The following is a 16,838-nucleotide window of genomic DNA, read 5'->3' on the forward strand; positions in this document are numbered from 1 at the left end:
TCTGTGCCATGGACTGTTGATGCACTTAGCCCCTCTCATGTGCTGCCTCAGACGTACCTGTGCCTTGCCATGGACTGTTGATGCACTTAGCCCCTCTCATGTGCTGCCTCTGATGTACCACCTGTTTTATTTATTTAGAAGTTTTCTATAGCGCTAACAAGACCCGAAGGTAGCAGAGCGCTTTACAGTAAAAGGAATGACAGGGTGAACAAAGAGACATGTAACAAATAGAGGCAGTCCTCGAAAGACAATATTGGGGAGGGGAAGTTCGTAACAGTAGGACTTTTGGTAGAAGGATACATAGATAACACATAGTTCAGTGGGAGATCCTAGTTATCTAGGACCTAGGGAGCGGATGAGGAACAAGGATTTGAGTTGGTTCTTGAATTCCGCATAGGACGGTAGAGTTCTGATATGCGGGGGGATAGAGTTCCATATTTTGGGGGCATTTCCAGTGAAGGAGCAGTCCGCAGTTTTCTTCTTTCTGGTTTTTGGAAGGATGAGCAGCAGGGAGTTGGAGCTTCTCATATATCTGCTTTGGCCTGCTTTTTTGAGCTTGATTGCCAGGTATTCTGGTTTACTGGTGTGGAGGGCCTTGTGGGTTAGGCAGGCCGTTCTGAAGGTGCTACGCATTTCCACCGGGAGCCATTCAAGTTCTTTGAGTGCTGGGGAGATGTGGTCAAATTTTTTGCATCCTGTGATCATTCTTGCTGCCGCATGTAGTGTTGTTTTTAATGGAACCAAGTGCGATTTGGGGATACCGGTAAGGATTGAATTCCCATAGTCCAGTCTAGATAGAACTAGAGATTGTGTGGCTAGTTTAAGATCCTTGTTTGGAATGAAAGGTTTGATTGTGTTCAGCAGTCTGAGGTTGAAGAAAGCACTTTTTGCCGAGTTATTAATGTGGTTTGTCAAGGTTAGTTTGGGGTCTAGGGTGAAACCCAGAGATTTGACGGAATCAGTTGGCGTGACAGAACCTTTAAGAGCATCGATCGACTTCAGCCACTCAGTGATTTGAGGGTTGTCTTCTTTGTTTGACATGAGAAGAGTTTCGGTCTTGTCGGGATTGAGTTTCAGGTGTTTTTTTGTCAGCCAATCTTGAACATCTTTTAAGACAGCATTTAGTCTGTGGATGTCGTTAGGTGAAGAGGTTTCCAGGTAGATCTGCGTGTCATCCGCGTAGAGGTGGAAGAGGATGTTGGCATTCCTGAGTAGTTTGGCGAGCGGTTCCATATAGATGTTGAAGAGCTGAGGAAAGAGTACTGATCCTTGGGGGACACCCTTGTTGACTTGCTGTGTTTCGGAGGTGAAGTTCTTCAGTTTTATTATTTGCGAGCGGTTGTGGAGAAAGGAAGAAAACCAGTCAAGAACTACCTCGCCGAGGCCAGCTCTTGCTTGCAGAGTTTTGATGAGGAGCTTATGGTCTACCGTGTCGAAAGCTGCGGATAGATCAAGGAGTATGAGAAGGCAGCACTTGTCAGCGTCAAGAGAACCGTGAATGTCGTCTATGATGTTCAGCATCGCGGTTTCTGTGCTACGACCTTGTCTGAAGCCAGATTGGAGGGGGTCCAGGAGATTGATGTTATCCAGATGATGAGTCAATTGCAGGAGAACGCAGCGTTCCAGTGTTTTGGTGAGTAGAGGGAGGTTAGATATCGGTCTGAAATTGTTCAAGTCAGTAGAGTCGAGACCGGGTTTTTTCAGCAAAGGGGTGACTTGTCCCATTTTTAGACAGTCGGGGACCACTCCTCTTTGAAGGGAGCTGTTTATGATTTTGCCCCAGATAGGTGCTAAGGTGAGCTTTATTTTTTTGATAAGTGAGGGAGGAATGGGGTCTGTGATGTGAGCTGATGGTTTGGAGGTCGAGATCAGCGAGATTATCTCAGTTTCCTGCACGTGGCGAAAGCTTAGCCAAGGGAGGGGAGAGGGGCCAGAAGGGAGGGCCTGAGGGATGGCCGCGTTGCTGATGTCTAGAGATAGTTTGATTTTTAAGACCTTGTCGTTGAAGAAGCTGGCGAAGTTGTCGCATAGTTCTTTGGATGCCTGCAGGGGTGAGGGCAGAGGCTTGGATGTTTGATGTCTGATTATGTTGTAGAGTTCCTTAGGTCTGTTTTTGGAGTTGGCAAGTGCCTCTCGGAAGAAGCTGGATTTCTTGTTTTTTATATGGTTGTTTTACTTCTTGCGGGCTGTTTTTAGTTGTAGGCGAAGGATGGTTGTTGGGTTGTTTCTCCACTTTCTTTCTTTGGCTCTCAATGTTCTTCTTTCTGCATTGAGGTCCGCATTGAATCAGGTTCTAGACGGGGTGGCACGGCTTCTTTTGAGCTTTGGAGGAGCTAGATTATCGAGAATGGAGACTAGCTCAGAGTTGTAGTGGTCAATGAGATCGTTGGTCGAAAGGTGTGGAGAGTTGTCTGGGAGAAGTGAGCTTAGCTGCCCTTCTAGAATGTCTAGGGGGACTTGGGAGAGGTTTCTTGACCATTTGGGTGGGTCTTGGGGAGGTTTAAGCGGGATGATGGGGTGATTAATGTGAAATAGGATCATATGATGATCTGACCAGTCAACGGGAAGTATGTGGTTGATCGTGATTGAATTCTTTTGTGCAATGATGGCGTCCAGTGTGGCGCCTTTGTAGTGTGTCTCCTCAGTGCAATGTTGAGTGAGGTTGTTATCTGCGAGGAGGTTGGATAGCGATCTAATTAGAGGGTTGTGGGTTTCATTCCATCGGAGATTCAGGTCACCAAGAATTAGGTTTTTGGAATCGCCGAGAGCGTCTTGACCGATCAGGTTGGATAGTTGGTCTCCAAACTCATTGTTTCTGCCCGGGGGGTGATAAAGTAGATGGCAAAATAGAGAGTCATTGTCTTTGGTTTTGATGGAAACGGATAGACATTCAAATGAGTTGTATTCAAAGGGGGAGGTTTCTGTGATGTTCCAGCTGTCCTTGTGGATGATAGCAACTCCACCTCCTCGTTGTTCTATCCTGTCTTTGGAGATGAGGGAGAATCCCGGTGGAATCAGCATGTCTAGGCAAGGGGGAGATGACTTATTTAGCCAGGTCTCAGAGAGGAACGCAACGTCTATGTCGTGTGTGAGGATGGCTTCAGCTATGTCCATTGCATGTAATGAGGCCGATCTGCAGTTGATTAGGAGGCAGTTGGTGATTCTCTCCTGAATGCTGGTGGTTTTGTCTTTAGCTTCTCTGGGTATGGCGGTGAGGACTGGTAATCTTTGACGTTTGAGGGTGAGTTGTTCTTTCCGGTAACCAGTGATTACTTGGATTTTAGATTTAGGTGAAACTGAAATGGGAGAGTCGTAGGTCGTGGCTAGTAATGTTGCTTCTCTGTCTGACATAGGCGCTTCTGATCTGATCTGTCTGGTGGTCAGGTGTTTTGAGCCTGCTAGGGTGTGAGATGAGATAGTGGTTGGGGGCCTAGTCCATGGGGCTCTGGAGAGTTCAGATTTTTTGGGACTGGAAGCCAGGCTCTTGGGATAGGGATCGATCGGGTGAACATTGAGGGCTACTGTGGGCCCCTGGGTGATGATGGCGTTGGCGAGGAGGGGCGTCCGGGGAGGGGTATTGGGAGGTTTGGGGGGATTATATTGAGCATTGTGTGGTACTGTGGGTCCCTGGGTGATGTTGGCGTTGGCGAGGAGGGGCGTTCGGGAAGGGGGTTTAGGGGGAATACAGGCTATACCGAGGTTAAGGAGGGTTTCAATTAGGCCTTGGGTGATGGAGTCGACCTGTTTTTCCAAGGCTATGGGCTGCTTAGTTATGGAATCAATGGGGGGGTTGTGGGCAACTGCAGTGGGGCCAAACGAGTTGTAGTTCGGGAGAGTGGGTTGGGAGATAGGTATCGGGGTAGAGGGCGGGGGTGGTGTGGGAAGAGGGCTGGGTGGGATATTGGACATGGGCGGGAAGGGGAGAGGTTCGGGAGGAGGATAGGACGGGGGAGGTTTGAGAGTAGGGGGGAGATTAGAGGGGAGGCTCGTTGGCTGTGGGCTGCCTGTTGACCGGGGGGTGATTGTCCTCGGGGGTGGGCGGTAGCTGTGGGGGGTGAGGTGGTAAGGGAGGGGGGTAGGGGGTGAGAGTTGGCTTTCCTGTTGGTGGTGGATGGGTGGGCGTGGGGGGTGGGATGTGGCGGGGGGAGCCTGACGGGCTGTGTGTGGATCGAGAGGGGTCGTGTTGCGGTCTTCTCTGTCTGTAGAGGGAGTGGACCGTGAGGATGTTGATGCGAGGTGCGGCGGGGTAGGGGGGGCTGACTTGAGAGAGGGAAATAAGGAGTCAAAAGCTTCCAGGTTATCATTGTTGGCTTGTATGAGGACTGTGCCATTGGCGAAGATAGTCACGGTTGTATAGCCCCTGCCAACTGATCTGTTCTGTGCCATGGACTGTTGATGCACTTAGCCCCTCTCATGTGCTGCCTCTGATGTACCTGCTCTGTTATGCATAAACAAAGTAGAATCCACTCAGAGTGGTGGTGATCCCAAACAAGATGGGGAACACACAGTGTTGTATAAATGCCCCTCACACACCAACAGGCCCCTTGGTGTCATGCTTCATCATCGGGGCCTTCGCACCCCTCTACGGGATGCGGCGTGCTACGACTCGCGACTGCGCAGGAGCACTTGTAAGTGAACTATGTGAGGGGGTGTGTGTCTACAAAAGTGTGAGTGAGGTGAGGTGAAAGATAGTTAAAAAATACCTGGCGCGTGGGTAAAACAAAATTTATTAAATCCCCGGCTGGTATTATTAAAAAGTGCGAGGCGTGGTTGGTACAATACTAATTAAGGTATTACAACCACTGTGAAAAGTGTCAACATGTTTCGGAACTCAGGGGTTCCTTCTTCAGGACAAGGATAGCACTTACCCTCCCCTTACTCACATGTAAATGTAAAAGTGTAAAATAATTACAGCAATGTGTAATGTACCTAGCCGTGTTAAATATATAGGTAGGTGTCGTTGCGCCCAATAGGCGATGAAAAACTTTAGGTATTCAAAATAAAGACCTCATGAGCCTGTGCGTGTTATTGGGGGGTCCGTCTTTTCTGTTCCCTGGAGCCGCGTTGAGCCGCGTTGAGGGAAGGCAGGCAACTAGCCATTGCAGTAACCGTCATTTTCTGAACAGAAAAGACGGACCCCCCAATAACACGCACAGGCTCATGAGGTCTTTATTTTGAATACCTAAAGTTTTTCATCGCCTATTGGGCGCAACGACACCTACCTATATATTTAACACGGCTAGGTACATTACACATTGCTGTAATTATTTTACACTTTTACATTTACATGTGAGTAAGGGGAGGGTAAGTGCTATCCTTGTCCTGAAGAAGGAACCCCTGAGTTCCGAAACATGTTGACACTTTTCACAGTGGTTGTAATACCTTAATTAGTATTGTACCAACCACGCCTCGCACTTTTTAATAATACCAGCCGGGGATTTAATAAATTTTGTTTTACCCACGCGCCAGGTATTTTTTAACTATCTTTCACCTCACCTCACTCACACTTTTGTAGACACACACCCCCTCACATAGTTCACTTACAAGTGCTCCTGCGCAGTCGCGAGTCGTAGCACGCCGCATCCCGTAGAGGGGTGCGAAGGCCCCGATGATGAAGCATGACACCAAGGGGCCTGTTGGTGTGTGAGGGGCATTTATACAACACTGTGTGTTCCCCATCTTGTTTGGGATCACCACCACTCTGAGTGGATTCTACTTTGTTTATGTATACAACCAGGGAGGCCGAATCCACTGACTCTCTCTCTCCCCCCTCTTGTTAAATTCTTGCCTGCTCTGTTATGGACACTGCCCTGTTGCTGTTCTGATACTGCATTGTGCCCTCTCATGTGCTGCCTCTGATGTACCTGCGCCTTGCCATGGACTGTTGATGCACTTAGCCCCTCTCATGTGCTGCCTCTGATGTACCTGTTCTGTGCCATGGACTGTTGATGCACTTAGCCCCTCTCATGTGCTGCCTCTGATGTACCTGCTCTGTTATGGACACTGCCCTGTTGCTGTTCTGATACTGCATTGTGCCCTCTCATGTGCTGCCTCTGATGTACCTGCTCTGTTATGGACACTGCCCTGTTGCTGTTATGATACTGCATAGTGCCCTCTCATGTGCTGCCTCCGATATACCTGTGCCTTGCCAGGGACTGTTGATGCACTTAGCCCCTCTCATGTGCTGCCTCTGATGTACCTGCTCTGTGCCATGGACTGTTGATGCACTTAGCCCCTCTCCTGTGCTGCCTCTGATGTACCTGCTCTGTGCCATGGACTGTTGATGCTTGTTGCCCTACTCATGTGCTGCCTCAGATGTACCTGCTCTGTTATGGACAGTGCCCTGTTGCTGTTCTGGTACTGCATTGTGCCCTCTCATGTACTGCCTCAGATGTACCTGTGCCTTGCCATGGACTGTTGATGCAGTTATCTCCTCTCATGTGCTGCCTCTGATGTACCTGCTCTGTGCCATGGACTGTTGATGCAGTTAGCCCCTCTCATGTGCTGCCTCTGATGTACCTGCTCTGTGCCATGGACTGTTGATGCACTTATCCCCTCTCATGTGCTGCCTCTGATGTACCTGCTCTGTGCCATGGACTGTTGATGCACTTAGCCCCTCTCATGTGCTGACTCAGATGTACCTGTGCCTTGCCATGGGCTGTTGATGCACTTAGCCCCTCTCATGTGCCGCCTCAGATGCACCTGTGCCTTGCCATGGACTGTTGATGCAGTTATCTCCTCTCATGTGCTGCCTCTGATGTACCTGCTCTGTGCCATGGACTGTTGATGCACTTAGCCCCTCTCATGTGCTGCCTCTGATGTACCTGCTCTGTGCCATGGACTGTTGATGCTCGTTGCCCTACTCATGTGCTGCCTCAGATGTACCTGCTCTGTTATGGACACTGCCCTGTTGCTGTTCCGATACTGCATTGTGCCCTCTCATGTGCTGCCTCAGATATACCTGTGCCTTGCCATGGACTGTTGATGCACTTAGCCCTTCTCATGTGCTGCCTCAAATGCACCTGTGCCTTGCCATGGACTGTTGATGCTCGTTGACCTACTCATGTGGTGCCTCTGATGTACCTGCTCTGTTATGGACACTGCCCTGTTGCTGTTCTGATACTGCATTGTGCCCTCTCATGTGCTGCCTCTGATGTACCTGCTCTGTGCCATGGACTGTTGATGCTTGTTGCCCTACTCATGTGCTGCCTCAGATGTACCTGTGCCTTGCCATGAACTGTTGATGCACTTAGCCCCTCTCATGTGCTACCTCAGATGTACCTGTGCCTTGCCATGGACTGTTGTTGCACTTAGCTCCTCTCATGTGCTGCCTCTGATGTACCTGCTCTGTGCCATGGACTGTTGATGCACTTAGCCCCTCTCATGTGCTGCCTCAGATGTACCTGTGCCTTGCCATGGACTGTTGATGCACTTAGCCCCTCTCATGTGCTGCCTCTGATGTACCACCTGTTCTGTGCCATGGACTGTTGATGCACTTAGACCCTCTCATGTGCTGCCTCAGATGTACCTGCTCTGTGCCATGGACTGTTGATGCTTGTTGCCCTACTCATGTGCTGCCTCTGATGTACCTGCTCTGTTATGGACACTGCCCTGTTGCTGTTCTGATACTGCATTGTGCCCTCTCATGTGCTGCCTCTGATGTACCTGCGCCTTGCCATGGACTGTTGATGCACTTAGCCACTCTCATGTGCTGCCTCTGATGTACCTGCTCTGTGCCATGGACTGTTGATGCTCGTTGCCCTACTCATGTGCTGCCTCAGATGTACCTGCTCTGTTATGGACACTGCCCTGTTGCTGTTCTGATACTGCATTGGGCCCTCTCATGTGCTGCCTCAGATGTAACTGTGCCTTGCCATGGACTGTTGATGCAGTTAGCCCCTCTCATGTGCTGCCTCTGATGTACCTGCTCTGTGCCATGGACTGTTGATGCACTTAGCCCCTCTCATGTGCTGCCTCAGATGTACCTGTGCCTTGCCATGGACTGTTGATGCACTTAGCCCCTCTCATGTGCTGCCTCTGATGTACCACCTGTTCTGTGCCATGGACTGTTGATGCACTTAGCCCCTCTCATGTGCTGCCTCAGATGTACCTGCTCTGTGCCATGGACTGTTGATGCTCGTTGCCCTACTCATGTGCTGCCTCTGATGTACCTGCTCTGTTATGGACACTGTGCTGTTGCTGTTCTGATACTGCATTGTGCCCTCTCGTGTGCTGCCTCTGATGTACCTGCTCTGTTATGGACACTGCCCTGTTGCTGTTATGATACTGCATTGTGCTCTCTCATGTGCTGCCTCTGATGTACCTGCGCCTTGCCATGGACTGTTGATGCACTTAGCCCCTCTCATGTGCTGCCTCTGATGTACCTGTTCTGTGCCATGGACTGTTGATGCACTTAGCCCCTCTCATGTGCTGCCTCTGATGTACCTGCTCTGTTATGGACACTGTCCTGTTGCTGCTCTGATACTGCATTGTGCCCTCTCGTGTGCTGCCTCTGATGTACCTGCTCTGTTATGGACACTGCCCTGTTGCTGTTATGATACTGCATAGTGCCCTCTCATGTGCTGCCTCCGATATACCTCTGCCTTGCCAGGGACTGTTGATGCACTTAGCCCCTCTCATGTGCTGCCTCTGATGTACCTGCTCTGTGCCATGGACTGTTGATGCACTTAGCCCCTCTCCTGTGCTGCCTCTGATGTACCTGCTCTGTGCCATGGACTGTTGATGCTTGTTGCCCTACTCATGTGCTGCCTCAGATGTACCTGATCTGTTATGGACACTGCCCTGTTGCTGTTCTGATACTGCATTGTGCCCTCTCATGTGCTGCCTCAGATGTACCTGTGCCTTGCCATGGACTGTTGATGCAGTTAGCCCCTCTCATGTGCTGCCTCTGATGTAACTGCTCTGTGCCATGGACTGTTGATGCACTTAGCCCCTCTCATATGCTGCCTCTGATGTACCTGCTCTGTGCCATGGACTGTTGATGCACTTAGCCCCTCTCATGTGCTGCCTCAGATGTACCTGTGCCTTGCCATGGGCTGTTGATGCACTTAGCCTCTCTCATGTGCCGCCTCAGATGCACCTGTGCCTTGCCATGGACTGTTGATGCAGTTATCTCCTCTCATGCGCTGCCTCTGATGTACCTGCTCTGTGCCATGGACTGTTGATGCACTTAGCCCCTCTCATGTGCTGCCTCTGATGTACCTGCTCTGTGCCATGGACTGTTGATTCTCGTTGCCCTACTCATGTGCTGCCTCAGATGTACCTGCTCTGTTATGGACACTGCCCTGTTGCTGTTCCGATACTGCATTGTGCCCTCTCATGTGCTGCCTCAGATATACCTGTGCCTTGCCATGGACTGTTGATGCACTTAGCCCTTCTCATGTGCTGCCTCAAATGTACCTGTGCCTTGCCATGGACGGTTGATGCTCGTTGCCCTACTCATGTTGTGCCTCTGATGTACCTGCTCTGTTATGGACACTGCCCTGTTGCTGTTCTGATACTGCATTGTGCCCTCTCATGTGCTGCCTCTGATGTACCTGCTCTGTGCCATGGACTGTTGATGCTCGTTGCCCTACTCATGTGCTGCCTCAGATGTACCTGTGCCTTGCCATGGACAGTTGATGCACTTAACCCCTCTCATGTGCTGCCTCTGATATACCTGCTCTGTGCCATGGACTGTTGATGCACTTAGTCCCTCTCATGTGCTGCCTTTGATGTACCTGCTCTGTGCCAAGGACTGTTGCTGCTCGTTGCCCTACTCATGTGCTGCCTCAGATGTACCTGCTCTGTTATGGACACTGCCCTGTTGCTGTTCTGATATTGCATTGTGCCCTCTCATGTGCTGCCTCTGATGTACCTGCTCTATTCTACCCAGTGCCCATGCTCTTGGCTACTCTAGGATTATACCCCTATTATGTGCAAAAAAACAAGTCAATCGTGTGTAGTCGTTTGTCTTTGTCATTCCTGGTTGTCTCCTTGAATCATTTGCCAGGCTGGCAGCTCATTATTGCATCTAGCGCTGCGTGGTCAGCGCATTTCGTTTTAACTGCCCGTTTTGTATTTTTGTTTGTTTTAGTTTATTTTCCCTTGTTTTTAACCGGAGTTGTCCTCTTTGGTGTCCCCTCACCTCCACATTAATCGTTTATACACCTCTGCTCGAGCGGGTCCGGTTCTGGGGTGGTTGGTGCTCTGCCGAGTCTGCCATTTGGGCGCCATTTTGGGAAGGGCATTGACGCTCTTTCAGCGCCATATTGAGCGTCCTGGTGGGGCGGTTTGCACCTCACCTGGAGCACTATTTAAACCAGTCCTCCGAGCGCAGCGGGATCGCGCAGCGGGTCGGCCTTCGCTTTGCCTGAGTCTTGCCAGAGTCCTGCCCGTCTGCGCCCGTCAGCGTCCCGGAGGCGGCGGACGGATCGGATGTCTCAGGGTTCTCCGTAGTTGTTAGGAGGATGGTATACTACTTGTCGCTGGAACTTCGCTCCCTGCAAAACTCTTCCTGTACTTGCCGTCCAGTCTTTCCTGGACGCTACAGGGGTAAGAGGCTTTGCCCGGGATGTGGTTGGGCACCCGGCTACGCGCCGGCTGCTTTATTATAGAGGGAAGAGGCTGGAACCAAACATCTTTGCCCACTCCTAAATACCAGATCTGTGCGCAGACACGCCCTGGAGATTTTTGACCTCCTTGCTACGGAACAACCATTATGTCTGATGCTTACAGAAACGTGGTTGGGTGAATCATCCAATCCGGATATATTGACGGCTATTCCACCAGAGTATAATATCTTCCGCCAAGATAGACTGAAGGGGAGGGGAGGCGGGGTGGCTCTTGTTGTTAACAAGCGGGCTACCTGTTCTATCATTTCGATAGAAACTATCACAGGTTCTGAGTCCCTGGCTTTTTCCATTACTCTAGCTCCCCATCAAGCTTTTAAAGGGTTGTTGGTCTATAGACCCCCTGGTCTGGCGGGATCTTTTTTTGATGAACTTCAGGCAGCTGTGGCAGGTCTAGCTCTGAGGACGGAGCACTGTGTGTTAGCGGGAGATTTCAATTTCCATATGGATGAGGGCGAAGATCCAGAGGTGGTCAAGCTATTTGATATCACGGCTCCCCTTGGTCTGGTGCCTTTTTTATCTGGCCCCACACATGACAAGGGCCACACTTTGGATCAGGTCTTCTCCACGGCCCCGCTAGAGGACATAGAGCTTGTCCCGGTGCTTTGGTTCGACCACAAGCTGGTTAGGTTCTGTATACGGGGTAGGGAGAAACTGTCTAGCATTGCGCCCAGACCCCAGGGATTTGTCTCTAGGGCACTCCATCGTGTGACTGCTGAGATGTTAGCTCAGGCTTTTCTCGAACATCCGTGTCCCCTCTCAGGTGACTTAGAGCAGGATGTGGACTCCCTGCAGCTGTGGCTGACTGATAGGCTGAACGACTTAGCCCCGGTGGTGGCGTCTCGGGCTATTTCTAAGCGGGTTTCTGCTCCGTGGTTCACGGAAGCATTGTTCATCTCCCGCCGCCAGTGCAAGGTAGCTGAGAGAGCTTGGCGCTCTCAGTATGATCCGATGGCCAGACTTGCTTATAGGATTGCTATTAAAGCCTATCACCGTGATATCCTTCGCGAGAAAAAGGACTATTTGGCGAGGAGGATTGAGGCAGCTTCTAATTCCTGCAAGGAGATCTTTACGGTTGTGAGGGAGTTTATAACCCCTAGCCTAGATCTAATCTCTCTCAAACCGCTCCCACTGAGTCATGGGCCTGTGATCTTGCAAAGTTTTTTACCGATAAGATCAAACTGATCCAGGACTCCTTTTCTGGGAGGTCAGATGAAGTTCATCCCAGCAGTGGGGTTGGGTCAGATCCATCGCCCACTCCTGACTCTGTCCTGTCTGTCTTTCCGCCTATTTCCCTCTCTACATCACTGGCACTTTTAGCCAACCTTAAATCAGGGTCACCACTGGATCCCTGCCCGGCCAAATTTTTGGCGAGGATGGCGGATGTGGTAAACCCAATGGTTAATCCACTTTTGAACCGCTCTCTGAGGGAGGGGATGGTCCCGCAGGCTTGGAAATGGGCAATGGTGATCCCCCTCCTCAAAAAGCCGGGTTTAGACCCCGAGGCGCCGGCCAAATTTAGGCCTATATCGCTTCTTCCAGCGTTGGCAAAAATTATGGAAAAGCACGTTCACAGCGTGCTCTCTGTTTTTCTGGAGACTAATGATCTGCTGCACCCTTCTCAATCTGGCTTCCGGCCCAATTTAAGTACCGAGACGGCGCTTTTAGAAGTGTCTGAGGCCATCAAGGAGGCTCGGGACTCGGGAGGCAAAGCCATGCTTGTCATGCTTGATCTGTCGGCGGCTTTTGACACCGTCCCCCATGAGGGGCTCCTCGCCAGACTTAATAACATCGGTCTGAGGGGGACGGTGTTCAGCTGGTTTACATCTTTCTTAGCTGGCTGTCGACAAACGGTCTGGGTCCCCCCCAGCTCCGCTGAGATGCCGCCACTGGGAGTCGGAGTTCCGCAGGGTTCCGTGTTGAGCCCCACTCTTTTTAACATCTTTATGACTCCCTTGGCGACACTGGCGGAGTCTTTTGGGGCCCAGATCGTTTCCTACGCCGATGACACCCAGCTTCTCTTCACATGCAGGAGAGGCGAGGACTTCGACGGAGAGAGCATTCGGGACTGTCTCGGTGCGGTATTTAATTGGTTTCAGCAGAACGGCCTTAAATGCAACTCTGACAATTCGGAGGTGCTGTTCTTTGGCTGCACCGAAGACCCTGATTGGCAGGCATGGTGGCCGATTGATATGTTTCCTCCAGCTCAGGCATCCCAGGTGGCAAAAAACCTGGGAGTTAAGATCGATAAAGGTCTGACGATGAGATCTCAGATCCTTGGTCTCATGGGCACATGTTTCGGTATCCTTAGGATGCTCCGGAAGTTCCTCCCTCTGCTCACTGAAGAGCACAGGAAGATCACAGTGCAAGCTATAATTGGCTCCAGATTGGATTACGCCAACGTGCTCTATCTAGGTCTCCTGGATTATCTTGTGCAGCGATTACAGGTCGTGCAGAATTCCGCAGCGCGTGCCATCTTTGGCCTCCGCAGGCGAGCCAGAGTGTCCGGCCTTTTACAGTCACTTCATTGGCTGCCTATCCGGAAGCGGATAACTTTTAAGACACTGACCCTGGCCCATAAAGCGCTCTTCGGCCTGGGAGCTAAATATCTCCAACGCAGACTGATTTTTTATCGCCCTACTAGAGCTTTGCGCTCCGAATCTTTGTCTCTTGCGGTGGTCCCCCGAGTGAGGAAGGCCCGGATTGGCGGGCGCTCTTTTAGTCTGAGGGCGCCCCAGCTTTGGAACACTCTGCCATTGGCCTTACGCAGCACTTCCAATCTGCTGTCTTTTAGGAAGGGCCTAAAAACTTGGCTTTTTACCCTTTAGTTGTTCTATCCCGTTGTTTTTGAATCTCTTTTTCTGTTATGTTTTCTTTTAATGAGCTGCCACTAAAAAAAGCGCCGGGACACTCCGTTGGAGTAGCCGTGCGCTATATAAAAACAAAGTTAAAATAACATAACATAACATATATTGGTGCTATCGTAAATGCTGTTTCCCCAACATAACCCTCCCCCTCCCCACGTCACGGCCCCGAAAGGTACTCCCCTTCCGACAGCAATTGGTGTGTTGGCGTACCTGCGTCGTCACCGGCGATGGTCCATGACTTGCTGGTGGTGGAGCACGAAGAGTATCGGAAATGCGTGTAGCGCTGGGTCCATGACGGCGATCTCCCTGTGGTGGGTATCTCTGCAATGTGTTGTATCTCCGCTGTGGTGAATCCATCGTGTTCAGGCAGGTTGTTTTTCCGCAGCAATTTGATGTGTGTTTTCCACCATTGTGATTTAGAGGATGGTCGGAGACGTCATTCCGTACGGCGGTGTCTCTGGATTGGTTACGTCCGCCGCGGGGTCGGGTGTAGTTCCACGCGGTGCGTGCTCTTCCGCGGCGTACGGACATTTGACAGTGCTTCCCATCCTAATATGGCGGACGGACTGGCCGCGGCTGGCGGACTGTAAAAAGGCATTTTCCGCCTACTCCAGGCCGGCGGTCGTCCTTCCGTCCGCCATCGTAATCGACCCCTAAGTTATTACAGCATTCAAGCTGGATGTAATCCGTCTGCAGAACCTCAAAAGGTGCAGTTGGTGTAGCAAACGCTCCTGTTGAAGTTTGTGTTACCTTTCCCGGATTATATTGGATACAAATCAAACAGGACTGGACTATCTTTTTAGCTATGCTGGAAATTTCAGGATGATCCCACACTTGCGTAAGTAGCTTCGCTATTGAGGATGCTCCAACATGGGCCGGCCCATGTGCCATATGAATCATGGGTTGTAAATAGACTGCGGGCAGTTTCCACTTAGTCATAGTTTTATTTCTCCAACAGCCCTCCTCATCTAGTGTACCCTCCTTAGCCCATTGTTCTAGTTCCTCTAAAGAAGCAGATCGCTGTATGTCTAGCGCTTCTTGTCTAGCATCATGCCAAAGCTCAGCCTGTCACTTCACCACATACATGGATGTAGTGCTTCGCTGCATTTCTGGTTCACGAGCTGTGTAATCTGCAAAGGCATTGCCTTGTCCTATCTTATCAGTCACTTTTTTGTGTGCACTACATTTAACAATCGCTATTTTCTTGGGATATGTCAAGGCAGTAAGGAGATTATGCACTAATTCTCCATGCATTATTTGCGTCCCATGTGATGTAAGAAATCCTCCTTCCTTCCAAAGTAGCCAAAAATTGTGTGCCACTCCGAAGGCATACCGGCTATTGGTGTAAATGTTAACAGACAAGTTGGTACTAAGCTCACAGGCCCTCGTTATTGCTATCAACTCAGCTGCCTGAGCTGACTTCTGTGGGATGCAAGCTGTTTCAACTGCCGTCTGAAGTGTTGTGATTGCATATGCAGCTGATGGCGTGCCATCAGGTAACTTCAAACAGAACCCATCAACCCATAACTCCCCATCTACACTTGTAAGGGGCGTATCTTACAGGTCAATGAGACCCATAATACTCCTGTGACTGAGACTTAGTAACTGGGAATGGCAATAAGGTAGCTAAATTAAGAGTCGAACATCTTTTCAAAGTGATATGAGGGGCCAAAAGTGTCAATTCATATCCTATCAAGGCGGCACTGGTTAAATACTGCGTTTTTGTTTGATTCAAAAGGGCATCTACTGCATGGGGTACTAACACCAGCAATCTATGTGACAAAACAATGCCCTCACTCCGGCGTATGGACACAGCTGCCACTGCCACAGAGCGAAAACACCCAGGCAACGCATGAGCAACTGGATCAAGGATAGCTGAAAAATATGCACAAATACGTTCCTTATCACTGTGTGTCTGTACTAAAACCGAGAGAGCACAACCATCCCTTTGTGTACATAGAGTGTGAAGACCTTAGTGTAGTCTGGAGTGCCTAACACTGGTGCAGAACATAACGCTTGACGTAACTGCTGGAAAGCATTCTTACATTCAGTAGTCCATGGAAGGGGCATTGGAGTGTCTTTAGTCAAAAGAGCCAAAAAAGGTTTAACAATATGTGAAAAACTAGGAATCCACTGCCTACAGAAAGAAGTAAGACCAACCAACGCACAAACCTCCTTCTGAGTGCAGGGCACTAAAATAGCTTGAATGTGGTCTGGTGTGAGTGCACGTCCCACCTTAGACAGTAGGTGACCTAAATAGGTAACCTGCTGTCTACAATATTGCAATTTCTTCCAAGAAACTTTGTGATTGTGAGATACAAGAAAAGAAAGCAAACATAGTGTTCCTTCTTCACACTGTTCAGGGTTGTCCGCTGCCAACAGGATGTCATCAAAATATTGTATGAGAGCTACCCCTTGTGGTATGGAGAAAAAATCATGCTGTCTTTTCAATGCCTGGCTATAAATGCTAGGACTCTCTGTATACCCCTGTGGAGCTCTACAGAATCTGAAGGATCGATTATTCAAAGTGAAGCCGAACAAATAACGGCTGTCAGGATGAATAGGTATCGAAAAGAAAGCGTTTTTCATGTCAATGACACTAAATATAGTGGCAGTGGGCGAAACCATAGTAAGAAGTGTTGTGATGTCAGAGGCTACTGGATATTGGGGCACTATGATCTTATTAACCTCTCGCAAATCAATTATAAACATGTATATTCTAGTATCAGTATCTTTCTTCTGGATGGGAAGAATAGGACTATTACAAACATTGTGAGGGACTTCTTCCACAAGTCCTACTGCAATCAAATCTTGAACAATGCGCATCAGAGCCTCCTCGCCTTCTCGAGATATTTTATATTGAGATAGTCGAGGCAATGAAGAGCCCTCCTTCACTTGAATATGAACTGGGGAATAACCATTTGCCCCACATCGGTATCCAATGTATCCCACAAAGTACTACATAGTGATGCTAAAGCAGTATCTTCTTTAAGAAGACAAGATCTCTCATCCATAGGATAGTTATAATTTAAAATAACACGCACACCTTCTGGGCAACAGCGTATCATTGCACAAAAATGTTTGAGCATATCGGGACCCACAATAATATTCGGTGTGTTAGGAGAAAGAAAAAATGGGCATGCAGCAGAAAACTTATCAACATAAAATGCAAGCGATTGTGACAGTGGGCTAAGGGAAGGTGTCCCATGGAATTCTATAGATGTGATTGTTAAGCCAGATAGGGGAGTCATAGGAACAAATTGTTTAGACAGGGCACTACGAGTAGCTCCAGTATCAACCAAAAACCAATCAGTAGAACCCAAAACATTTGCATTGACAT

Source organism: Lissotriton helveticus, chromosome 6 (genome assembly GCF_964261635.1).
Source record: "Lissotriton helveticus chromosome 6, aLisHel1.1, whole genome shotgun sequence".
Taxonomy (NCBI): domain Eukaryota; kingdom Metazoa; phylum Chordata; class Amphibia; order Caudata; family Salamandridae; genus Lissotriton; species Lissotriton helveticus.